A 12,500-nucleotide genomic window follows, 5' to 3' on the forward strand; every position below is an offset into this window, starting at 1 on the left:
ACTCTATTGGTGTTGCTTAACAACGTAAAATTATTACGAGTGCAGCTTTTTAGGCTAAATGATCATATATTTATCACTTTATTATAAAAGTGGAGACTTGTTATCGCGTTCAAGCATCCAGCATCTTATGCCTGTAGTTTTTCTAACGTATTTATAAACAAATAGTACTGTTTCGTTCTCGAAGTGTAAAATCCTATGTTTGGCTACTTTAAATGACGTGAATAACTTCTAGCTGCCAGTTCTTCACTATAGCAAACATTTTTTTATAGCTACTTACCAAAATAAACGTCAAGTGCTTTCATTTTTTCCTTTAAAACAAACATATATTTCTATTTCTTAACTGATATGCTGACCCTAACATAACCCTAGCCCTCGCCCTAACCCTAACCCTAAACCCTAACCCTAACCCTATGTGAGGTAACCCTAACCCTAACCCTAAAAGCTAATCCTAACCCTAAGTGAGGTAACCCTTACCGTAACCGTACCCCTAAACCTGACCCAATTTTTTCATCTATTTTGTAAGAGCTTCCGTAGTTGTGGGAGATGTTCCTTTTCATAAGGGAAATGAATGAGCCTGTAATGGTAAATCAGGTCATATTGGGTGCCTTATTTACCTCACAAGGTCATTAAGTGTCTCCAACAATGATATTCCTAGACAAAGGGCTAAATTTCCCTTCGTTTTATGTAATATTGAGGAATTTTACATTCATTACGCAATAACTTAGTGGGGGGCAGTGTAGCAATCACGTGATAGTCATAAAACACTATCACTATAAAGAGAGCTTTGTTTTGCTTAAAATAATATCTGGTAAATTTGGCACGTGTTACGCTGCAAAATGTAATAATCGCCGCAAAATGACGCAAAATGTAATAACAATCGCCGCAAAATGTAATACTAACGCAAAATGTAATAACATCAACGCAAAATGTAATAAAGTTATCAACGCGAAATGTAATAACTTTCCAACGCAAAATGTAATAACTTTTTTAACGCAAAATGTAATAACTCCTGAATTGGAAGTATGTTCAAAGCAAAAGATATGACAGGCCTACACGGACTCCCCTCGTGAATTGCGATAGCGATGCATTTTAGCCTTCAATTAAATTTTCGCTCTAACGAGCGTATCTTTTAGAGATTTGTCTCTCTTATATGATATTATCGGAGGTTTAGTATATATGCTTTTACGTAAGCATCATTTTGTTTGTCCTCCGCCGTGTGTTTTTCGGTGTCCGTTGGAGGACATTAAGAAGGCGTTTCTGGGGCTGTGTAGTCGACATCCTCGTCACCAGATGTACTTAGCAGTAATTCGTTGTCTGACATCATAGTTGCTTTAGCAGGACCGCCCGGTTTCGATTCTTCACGAATTTCTTCAGCTGCTGTTTGGAGCGTGACAACTTTAAATTCAATGTTACTCAGGAAAAGGTAGAGAAGTTTCTCAATTCCGTTCTCGCTCGAATAATTGTTTGGTGATCTTTTTATATCAGGATAGGCTGTGGTTAGGATCGAAGTTGTAGCTTTCCTATTGGTCCTCCCTGAAGTGAGAGGGTCAGTGAGGTGTAAGGGATTTTCGATCCGGTAGAGCGAGAAGCTAGAGTGTGTTTCTTTGTTAAGGCTATTTTTAAGCTTGGGCTTCCCAAATAGAAGTGAGATCGCTCAAGAGTACTATAATACATTTTTACGCTGTGTTGCGTATTATACTCAGTCGAGGGCAAGGCCTCGGGTGTTTTTAAGCGCTGTAATTTGCGTATTGTACTCTTGTTTTGTACATCTTTGGGTTTTAATTTTTCTTTTGCACTTTTCTCTTTATATCTACCCCTTTACCAACTGCTTGCAGAGAGATTCACGGCAATTTACGCTGACTTTCAATCATGTGTTATTTAAATTAAGGTAAGCCCCTCACTGGGAAGCCAAAGTTTTTTTAACATTCTCATGGCAATCAATCAATGGCAAAATCAGTCAGCCATAGCTTTGTATGAGAAAAAGGAACATTCATTTGCGGATAATTTCATAAAGCTTCACACAAACAAGGTCCTCCTGCTCCCTCACGCACACTCCTTCCTCGTTCAACCAACGTGTATTTTGATTCGAGGGTGTGTAGAATTCATAATAAAACTAGTAGACCTAGCATACAGGTTATTTATAACTTAGGTTCCGAAAAGTCAGAATGACGATACTGTTACTAATTTTTGACTAAGTTGAACATACTTGCAATTTAGGACTTATTACAATTTGCGTTATTACACTTTGCGTTAAAATAGTTGTTACATTTTGCGTTGGAAAGTTATTACATTTCGCGTTAAAAAAATTAAAAAAAATTGTTCTGTCATAGACTAGTGCAAACCCAAAGGCCCTACAAACACTCAAAATGTCCACTGGACTTGTCAAAAAAACTCTGAAACGATCTTGCTGAATTTTCTTCGAGATGAGTGTGAAATTTAAGGAAAGTACACAGTGGTATAAGTTTTGTCACGTAGCAACGGCCATAACAACGACTGTTTGCTATAAGAACGTGACCAAAAATATGGTTTAGTTTTAACAAACATGAACGAAACTTTTTAGAAAAAACTTTGAAGACATGAACAACTCGATTGGTATGATTAGTTGTGAAAAGCTTTGCCATCACAGGCTAATTCATTTCCCTTATGAAAAAGAATATTTCCCACAACTGCGGTAACTTTTTACGAAATAGAACAACCATTGCACCCCTCCCCCGAGATCCAATCTGCCCACCCCCCCCGCTATTTGTGGCTCGTTAAATGCTTAATACTTTATGTAAGAAACTTAAAGTGCATTTTTCTCAAAAGTTTACTTTTGTACTGACTGACTTCGCGCCAACATTTCTACTTTGCAAGGAATTTACGTAGAATTCCCGAAACTTGGGCTCATCAAAGACCAATAGTGTCGTGATGTTATAAACCAAAAAATCGTAACATTTTAACGTCTGTCACTTGACATGAGATGATTTGTCCACTGGGTGTGGTAAAAAATAAGGTTATTTCTAAATAAAGCCTGTAAAAAGCACTGAAAATAAGAGTTAACTGTCAAAACTTAGGTTCATTGCACAGAACAAAACAGAAACTTACACGATATGCTTATTTGACACTCAAATCTTGTTTTGCAAAAGAGCAGGAAGTGTTGGCGTCAGTACTGTAAAACACTACCTCAAAAGGCTGTAGCTCCATGTTCCATAGCAACCATTTTGAGTAAAACTCTAGAAATTTAATTTCTCTTCTTGAGTGCAATAGCACACAATTGGTCTTTCTTCACCATATTTAAGCAAACTTTTTGGTCCATTTGAGGGTACCATACCACCGTAAATCAGATATTCAAGCTGAATTGGGAAGCACATTTAAATGATTTTAGACGGAAAAAATTTCAAGGTATTGGAATTCTCTCTAAAATGAAATATGTGGACAAGCCTCAGGTCTGGTGTAGACTAGTGAAAGTCTGCGAGAACTCGGAAAAGCTGTAGGAACGCTCACCTAAGGTTCGTGTTCCCTCTGCATTTCTTCACGGGTTATCCTTAACTTTCACTCTATTCGTGTTCCTGTTACTCGATAGAGACATGGAAAATGTTTTTCTCTTTCTTTAACGATTGTTACAAATCTAACACAGGTGAAGTAAGTCGGCGATACAACCAGGATGATTATTCAGTAGAACTGGGGATATCTAATACCTTTTTGAGGTCAACTTAGCATTTCAGTATAATCGTGTCACTGACTCGCATCCTCTCTTCACATTTAAAACTAATTTGTGAGCTGTAAGTACGTTAGAATTCGTGAATAAACGTTATTCATTCATTCAGTTCAACCAGTCTTTGATTGATGTTGGCACTGATAAAGTTTAAGTTATGCAGCCTATCAGCATTTTCTTCGCAAAAAATGGGCCTCGCATTCATGCTCAAAAGACCTCTCGCCCCAGGGCCGTCGGGGAAAAAAAACAGTTCTTGCATTACCTCTCTGACACCTTTAGCAACATCAACTTCTGATAAGGTCTATTACCATGCGTTAATATTTTGAGAAACCAGAAACTACAAGGGACCGCATACGATAAACGCTGCCAACGTAGGATCTACAAGAGATCTGATTAGCCAAAAAAATATGTAAAGACAAACAATAGACTGCAAGGCTGATACTACGTGAAAAACGTTTCGAGACACCAACATGGCAAGAACCGATAAAGCAGGATCGCAACAGTGGACAGCTATTTCGTCCCTCTTGGGACTCGTCAGCACTGTGTAACGAGGATAGGTAACGCCAGCCCAATAGCCAACGCACATAAATTGCAAAATGACCCGTTCACTATATCAAGTTCTGTACTTTGAACTCACTTGCGCCCCGAAACATGCGTTGCCACATCACGTGTTTCAGGTCGCAAGGAGACAAAGTGTCACGATTGGTGCCTCGAAAGGCAAAAAATAAATGTGGCTGGACAAGGCCAGCCTAAACATTGAACCGCATGGCAAGCACCATGTTTTAAAAACTTAGCGTATCGGATCTGAAAGACGTACGGTCCGAAGATACATAAATGAAAAACCAGAAACTGCAAGGGACCGCATACGATAAACGCTGCCAACGTAGGATCTACAAGAGATCTAATAGTAGTATCAGCCTTGCAGTTTATTGTTTTTTAATATTTTGTATCTTTTTTACGTTAAGCGTTTGGAACAAGGGTAGACTTTGAATTTCCTTCTTCACTGTTTGCAATTAAGTATTGTTTCTGCGCGAGTTCGTAGCTGGCAATTTACTCCAAGGTCTAAAAGATATATGTGCAAGGTTTAATTTGCCGGGATCAAGTGTAAACGCATGTCTAAGGCAGCTCACTTCGTATGGCACGACACCAGTGTAGCAAACGCTTTAGCGTAAAATTTACTCATTGTTCCATATAGAATAGGATGAAATGCCCCAGGAAGACAAGTCAGAAGGAACGCATACCTCCTTACAATAATGTAATATGGCCAATCAGATAGCCCGCCCTTTACTTGTTCGTAGATAAACACAACCTGGATAGGAATATAACAAACAATAAAAGTAAGTATGATCAAATAGATCATTCTGAGAATGTCCACTTCGAAGTTCATGACACTACTGCAATCATCTCTTGTTCGGACGGCTTGGACGGGAGGCAAGGCGTGCCTTGGACATCCAACTTTACCAGTTTGACGTTTTGCTTTGGTTTTCTTTCCGTTTTCGTTCTGCACCCAAGCATTCCCTTCCATTGTTTCTAGTTCGATGAATCGGGCATGTCCATTTTGAGGCGGTAGATCCTCTCCGGTTACACCATTTGTGCGCGTTGCATTTAACTCAGTCACGTGGGTTTTGATCTTGACAGCCACAGCAACGTACGATATCGAGATAATGAGATACGGAACAACAAAACTCACGATGAAACGAGCAATAGAGTATTTAGTGTGTCTTGAGGCATCTTGCGATGTATCACCAGGGAACAGGGCTCTACTGTGGTTTTGTCCAGACGGGAGCTTGATCTCGGCGTGCATCACTCCAACTGGCAGCACAACTATCAAAGCGGCAACCCACAACAAACCAAGTACTAGCAACACTTTGGCTAGCGAACGAGAGGCTAACTGGTGGCAACTGGAGACTATCACTCGATATCTGTAAGCCGCAATGAAAGCTAGCGTATAAGTCTCCACAAACATGGCCGTCATTTGAATGGGAAACACCAGCTTACAGGCTACGTCACCAAAAGGCCAATGATTCAACCAGTCATAAACGAAGTAGAACGGGAAACATTAGTCACCAAGTAATAAGAAAATAGAAGTTGACGAGTAGGTAACGACAAAATGGATTTACACACCACGGCATTTCCAAGTACCCTCCCTAGCATAATGAAGGCAAACAAGACAACACGAACATAGAACGATGCTAATGGTTCATCAATGAAGTTGTCTGTTCTGTTCTGTTCTGTTTTTACCGTTGCATTCATGGTTCAAACGAGCTAGTGAATGTTAGTCGAAAATTATGAATCGTTCACTTGTTTGACAACCTCGCTCATGCACTGGCCACTCTCAATCGCCTCGTGTAAGCTCAACTGTTCCTCTTCCTTGTTTTCGTGCTGTTATTTTCGGCACAACTGATCGCTGAGAACCACAAAATGTATCACACCAATTAAAGTTTATGACTCAGATCGCTCGTAATTAGTTGTAGAAGCCGCCAAGACTGAAGCAACAGGATGCAGAGTTGTTGTTCCGCCTGAGAAGTCTATGCTTTGTCGATCTGGCTTCAGTGACCAACCAACTTTCTATGTAAACAAAGTAAATGAATTCAAATAGCTTCTAAATCGGTTTCGATTTTTTTTCAATCGCGCCAATTTTGCCCAGCAAGCAGCCTAATCGTCGGTAGCTGTACTGAGCAACTTCCTCGACACAACGCCGGATAGAATACATTTATTACTGATTTCATTAAAGGAAAATACGTATGTGTCCTTTGTGAAAGTACTATTAATTTCCAACGTTTCGATTGTAAGTTGTTTTAGTCAGTGTTTATTGTTTTAAGTTAGGTATAGCCCAGCTATTGTAAATGAATTTTCAGTCTCTTTTAGTATTCATAGCCGTGCTGTCAGTTTTCTATGAACGGAAGTTTTAACTGGTTCAATTCTCGATGAAAAAAAGAAGGGTTTCTGTGATTTTCCAAAATTTGCGTGATGTTTAGAAAATTATTCTTATTCTGAAATTATTCTTATTCTGAAATCATCAATATGACCAAAGAGCTAAACAGAACTGGTCTGAATAGGTTTTTATAAATAGAAACTCTGACAGTAAGTACTTCAGCAATACACTTTTGACTGCACGTTCTACAGTTGTATTAAGGTGTCATGGTACATTTTTCAGCCACCAGCTGACTTCTGATTCGCCGTGAACATCAACGGAGTAATTTAAAATTTCACGTTTTCATAACACTAGAACACTTACGGAGTGTGAGGCCATTCTAGACGCGAGGAAATTTCAAGCTGTGGACAAACATTATGAGTTCATAAACCGTTAAATTGACTGCACACAATGTACAACTCCCTTAGTTTGAGACTGATCTAAATCTGTTTATGAATTATACATGTATATAGTTTTCCTTGGTTGTCTAATGTTTCTTTAAAACAAGATGATATCTAGCAAGAGCCGAGCCCGGAACTGTTCACTAATTTGCATGTTCAACAATGTTATTGTCTTCAAATGTAAAAATTATCAGGTTGTCAGTTGCATGATAAAAGAAAAAAAATCTATTTTTGTTTCAGCTGCCTTAAATTTTGTGTTCTCATAAATAAAACTGACCAAGAGGTTGAACCGACATAGTGGGTATATTACTAATTAACGGAAGGCGATATCCGAGTCGAGACATTTAGCATGCTCTCCAGTTACTGCTGCGGTTTTTTTCTATTCTTTTTGTCGATGAATTATAATTGGCAGAGTGGTCAAATCTCGTGGATAGAGATACAAATGTTAAGGTATCATGGTCAGTGGATTTTTACGAAAAATGCGAGAAATCTTTTTTTGGCTGTTCAAACTGAAAAGACTGAGATAGATATTTTGCAAAAAGAATGGGGAAAAAGGCTTTTTATGAAGATAAAGAAAAAAAAACTATTTTTAAATATCATTAACCCCCTACGGCGCGTTGACACCTCTAATAAAAATTTACCGTCAGTTGTCACATGTAATGCGAATTACGGTGTGATGTTTCATTTGTGCACGCCAACTAATCTCGATCTGGTTGTTTCATCGCAAGTTAGCTTTCGTTCTTGTCAAATTTTCTTTATGTCAGGTCAAAAACGTCTTACCCATTTTCGTCTTCGAAGAAACCGAAGAGACGAAAATCTGGTGGAACCCACAGGTTCAGCGTCGAACAAGATCTTTGGCTCTGAGCGACCGTGGGTCGCACTGTAACCAAGAAGAATTGGTGAAGGAACTCGAGGACACTAATCCCGCCAATGAAGCTTAAGGACAAAATACAACAAGTGCTAGTCACACGAAATTGCTGTAGAACGGACGCGATTCCGAAACTTCCACAACAAGAGAGTCAAGCGCAGATGTAAATGTAGACAATTTAGACCTCGAGATATCCTCTTTTTGGCTTCAAGAGGCATGGTTTCAAAACATGTCGGGAGAACGAAGAAGCCTAAACTCAAGCAACGTAATACAAATGCCGCCGACGAAATCACGGCAGTTAAACTTGTAGTTTGTCGCTTCTCGGACGATTTCACCGCGACGGGTTTTCACGCCAGAATTGTAGTCTTCTGCCGGTTTATTTCAAGTTGTCATAACCCATTGCTGTGGTAAACTGACCCATGCCGACATCTGGCAGTGCGGAAGGGATTTTTAACACCTATTCATACCAATTTCATAAAAGGTTTTTCGTCTTTTTCTCGATAAATATAAAACTGCATATAATGATGAACATGTTTAGTTCGTTTACGCGCATCTTCCGATGGAATTGGCTGAAAATCGGCAGGTATGTTCCAGAATACCTCCTTCGAAAAGGAGTGTCGGGCTTTGTTTAATTTCGCTTCCGTTTCAAAGTTATGGCCTCTTTAGTAGGAAACGTCCGCATTGAAAATATCAAAGTTTAGGAGGGTGTAGAACAAAACCCACACCACATCTGGAAAATCGCAGACACCCTTTTTGAGGGTGATGTGTGAGAAAACATTTCCGATGTAAATCGCGTCGCCCCGATAATTCACGCGCGGAGGCGAACCAGTTTAAGCATAGCAGTGTTTCTGGGTATTTCTTTTAATATCACTGCGACAATAACTTTTTCGAAAATTTCAAATATATGATTGTATTCTATATCTATTACGCTTTCAGAAAATGTATAAGTTGAGGGGGTTTTCTTTCAAAGCGCCAGCGTAAGAGCGCGATTTCCAAACGCTGTCAATCCACCTATCATGATACCTTAATACAGCTGTAAAACGTGCAGTCAAAACTGTATTGCTGAAGTACTTACTGTCAGAGTTTTCTATTTATAAAAACCTATTCAGACCAGTTCTGTTTAGCTCTTTGGTCATATTGATGATTTCAGTTTGCCCGCAATGCTTCAAGTCCAAAGACATGTTAGTTCCAGTAATCGAGCCGATTGAAATTTAACGGTGTGTTTTCTACGCACTGTCAAGGTCCGGCTGATGCCCGTCTTCACCTTAGAAATTCTCGATTGAGCATTTTAAATTGTCAAATTTTCAAAACCGAGCCCTGAAAAAAAAATTTCACTATTTCAATTTCCTAACGTTTTAGTTATGAAAGTTTCACAACGAGAAATAATTACTGGATAAGCAAGACTTTGACCTAAGTTAAACACTAAGAAAACAAGAGCACCTGAATTGTTCTTCTTCTTGGCTTTGAAAACACCGAAGTCGGTTAATGGGTCTTAATGGCCACGCTTTTATTAGTTGTCACTGAATTTCAGTGAGATGTTTGCTACAAGTGCATTTTGTAATAATGGACCGTCCACGTATTATTACTTTACAGCTATTGTTCAATAACGTTTAAGTTATGCGCACAATTAGCATAAATTATCTCCCAAAAAAAAGTCATAAGCACCTAAGAGGAAGTGACAATGGCGCATAGTGTCATAAAGCTATAAAATAAGTTATTTTCTTCAAAAGTGGTACCTTCATGTTTGAAAGTTCGACATATAAGGTCGGGCCATCTTACTTGCCAAGCTGCTTATTTTAAAATTTTGGACTGAGTTAATTTTCTCGTAAAATATTAGCGACTTTTCTCTAGAAAAACATCTTGGTTACACATCAATGGCGAGACAAAACATGACTGAGACTTACTAATATTTCACAGAAGCTTATCAAAATTACACTATTTATAAAGATTATCGTCCTGTAAGTAATATATCAAACACAAAAGACCGTGTTTGACCACATTTCCAAACACCGAGAAGAGAGTTGAAAGAGTTTTCTACTCCTATGGCAAATTTGGTGAAAAAATGTCGTGAGAGTTTACGGAGTTTGAATTGTTTTGGGAACGATTGTTTGCGTGAGACATGACGGGCAAGCACCACATTAATGGCGCGAAAATTGGTTTACTCCAGTTTTCTTTCGATGTACTTACCCTAGCCATAGCTTCCTGTTTTAAGTTTAGCTGTCTACGTAATTTTCGTAACATTTTCCTTTGGAGATCTAGCAATGGCTGGCAGAATTTGTCCACTTTTCCGTCTTTTTTTCATGGCATAAACAATATTAATAATGCACGTGTTCTGTTTTGGGAACAATTTTCCAAAACCGAAGAAGCTTGAAGAAAACTAAGGAGTTTTGTATCCATAGCAAGGGGAAGGCATTCTGGATAATTACTCTCCAAACAAGTTCATTTACCAAACAAGTCAAATAGCCCGCCCCAAAATTTTAATTTTATTTTACGATGCAAACCAAAAAAAAGAGAACTTTATGAGGTGGCTAATAATAGCTACCAGCATTATTCAACATTTCTCGATGCTACCTCTCGTTTTTATCGAGTGTAACCATGATTACAGACAAGATATTAGAATGTGAGATGTGTGAAGACATGATTGATCATCGCAGTTGTACACAAGTTAAGCAGTTGTGATATTAGGCCTGAAAAAAAATCCGGCTTGAACGGGATACGATACCGGTGCAGTGCTCTACCAACTGAGCTATCAAGCCAACTGGGAGCCGGTCACGTTGTGAAGTCCCGTAGATAGTGAAGAATACAAGTGAATATATGGAATATCATATATTTGAACTGCCGAGAAAGATACCGGTATCGCATAAGTCATGGGTTCGAATCCCGTTCAAGCCCGAATTTTTTTCAGGCTTAATTTCACAACTGCTTAACTTGTGTGTAACTGCAATCATCAATCATGTCTTCATATCTTTCTCCGCAGTTGAAATATATGATATTTCATGTATTCACTTGTAATGTGAGTTGTGTAGCATATTTGTTAGCCAATTTGAAATGAGGCTATGAAAGTATTCGAAATTTAAAAAAAGAAGCAAGAAAAAAGAAAAGAATTAATTTATTAAGTTGTTTAGCCTTCTTGGAGGGGTAATGACCTACCCGGTGAACGAATCGGTTTGTTCTGTGGAAAGAAGCGCTGCACAACGACCGATGTAGCAGCTGCAAAGAAGACCGGGGTGTGCAAATGTTCAGGCCCGATGAGGCATTCAAACCGGAGATAAGCTTTATCAGAAAAATCGAAAAGGCTACGATCAAACGTCGAGCATTACAAAAGTCTTAACATGAATCGAGACTTATACATTTTCTGTTTTGTTATTCAATTTTTTTTCAGTTTATACCGTTACTTTGGCAACTTGTTTGTTATGACAAGAAAATGATTGAATTTCCCTCCTATGTTTTTCTTACAGTATTTCATGGCAAATTGACTTATAAAAGTTTTCTTTTCTTCTCTTTTTTCCGCTTTATTTTTTTTGGAGCATTTACGACAGGAAATTTCACAAAACCGTTACTAAACCAAACAAGCACCTTACTTTCACAACTGTGCATGTTGTGTAGTTCGCTGACGACCGAAAATCTTCAAATTGAGCGGTCTACAAGCCAGAAAGCACTATACGTAAAGCAAATGTACCCGTTTTGCTGTTCCAAAAATATTAATTATTGTGGTTAGATGAATGAATGGACACGTTAAACAGCAAGCCGCGGATATAAACATTTGTCCGGTGTGAAATAATTATGTAATTAGTATGTCTTACTCTCGATCAAGAAACATGAACGAGTTGTATCTATCATGGCCCGTGGCAGAATCTTGCCAAGAATACAACAAGGAATTTTTAAGAACAGGAAGTTCGAGAGATTTATGGAACAAAAACGCCTACCTTCGTCAAGATTATCAAGTTTGTAGTTTCCTTCAGTCTCAATGTGTCACTGCATGGCTTCTTTGGCGCGAACTTTCATAGGTTGAAGCTCCCTATCGTCAGGTGTTATCTAGGATTAGCAGAGATAATCTAGTTTCCCTCGTGAAATTGAAGATGCTGTTTTTACTCCTTATTGGTCTTGTGGTTGACCTGCGATGCGTGATGTTGTCCAACTCTTAAGCTTCCCCACTGGGAACGGGTAATTAAGTTTGGTTTATACAGAAGTTTCTTCTATTATATGTTTTACATACAACAACATAAGGAAACAGCTGAGCCAACAAAGGGTCTGGTCCAAATGATGATTGTTATTCAAAATTCTCCCAGGCTTGGCAACCTCACTCTGCTTTCATGCAGGTACATTTCTCAATGTATTTCTGCTTTTCTGAAATCGTAGATAAGAAACACCTCATGTGGCTTCGCATATTTTGTTTTGCAATAAGCCATCTTGAAAGTCCAACAACAGCTAAAATGATCCATATTACTGTCTCAGCCAACGTTTTGGCAACTTTCTGACGACCTTAATTTCAACTGGGAAAATTAAAATAAAAGCCGCAGTAGAACTTGACAACTTCGCCTCCAAGAAGACTAAAAGACTGTGAACGCTGATTGGTTCAAATAAAAGCTATCAAAAACTAATCAAATAGATGTCTCAAAAGTT

General features: G+C 38.6%; 1 protein-coding gene, 1 long non-coding RNA gene and 2 pseudogenes across 3 annotated transcripts in view; all 4 read right to left on the minus strand.

The window, feature by feature from the left end:
- The window catches only part of LOC145462502 (uncharacterized), a 212,152-nt gene that overhangs the window by 150,133 nt on the left and 49,519 nt on the right, over positions 1–12,500 (minus strand). The window lies entirely within an intron of this gene.
- The window catches only part of LOC145462452 (uncharacterized), a 28,282-nt gene that overhangs the window by 12,193 nt on the left and 3,589 nt on the right, over positions 1–12,500 (minus strand). The window lies entirely within an intron of this gene.
- Positions 111–12,500, minus strand: part of LOC145462453 (uncharacterized) — a 31,507-nt pseudogene continuing 19,117 nt past the window's right edge.
- Positions 3,809–12,114, minus strand: LOC145463105 (neuromedin-K receptor-like; annotated as a pseudogene). The gene is made up of 2 exons (XR_014041290.1): positions 11,804–12,114; positions 3,809–6,262 (listed from the first exon to the last, which is right to left on the minus strand). The product of XR_014041290.1 is annotated as a neuromedin-K receptor-like (transcript).

The sequence above is a fragment of the Orbicella franksi genome, chromosome 12 (genome assembly GCF_964199315.1).
Source record: "Orbicella franksi chromosome 12, jaOrbFran1.1, whole genome shotgun sequence".
Classification (NCBI taxonomy): Eukaryota; Metazoa; Cnidaria; class Anthozoa; order Scleractinia; family Merulinidae; genus Orbicella; species Orbicella franksi.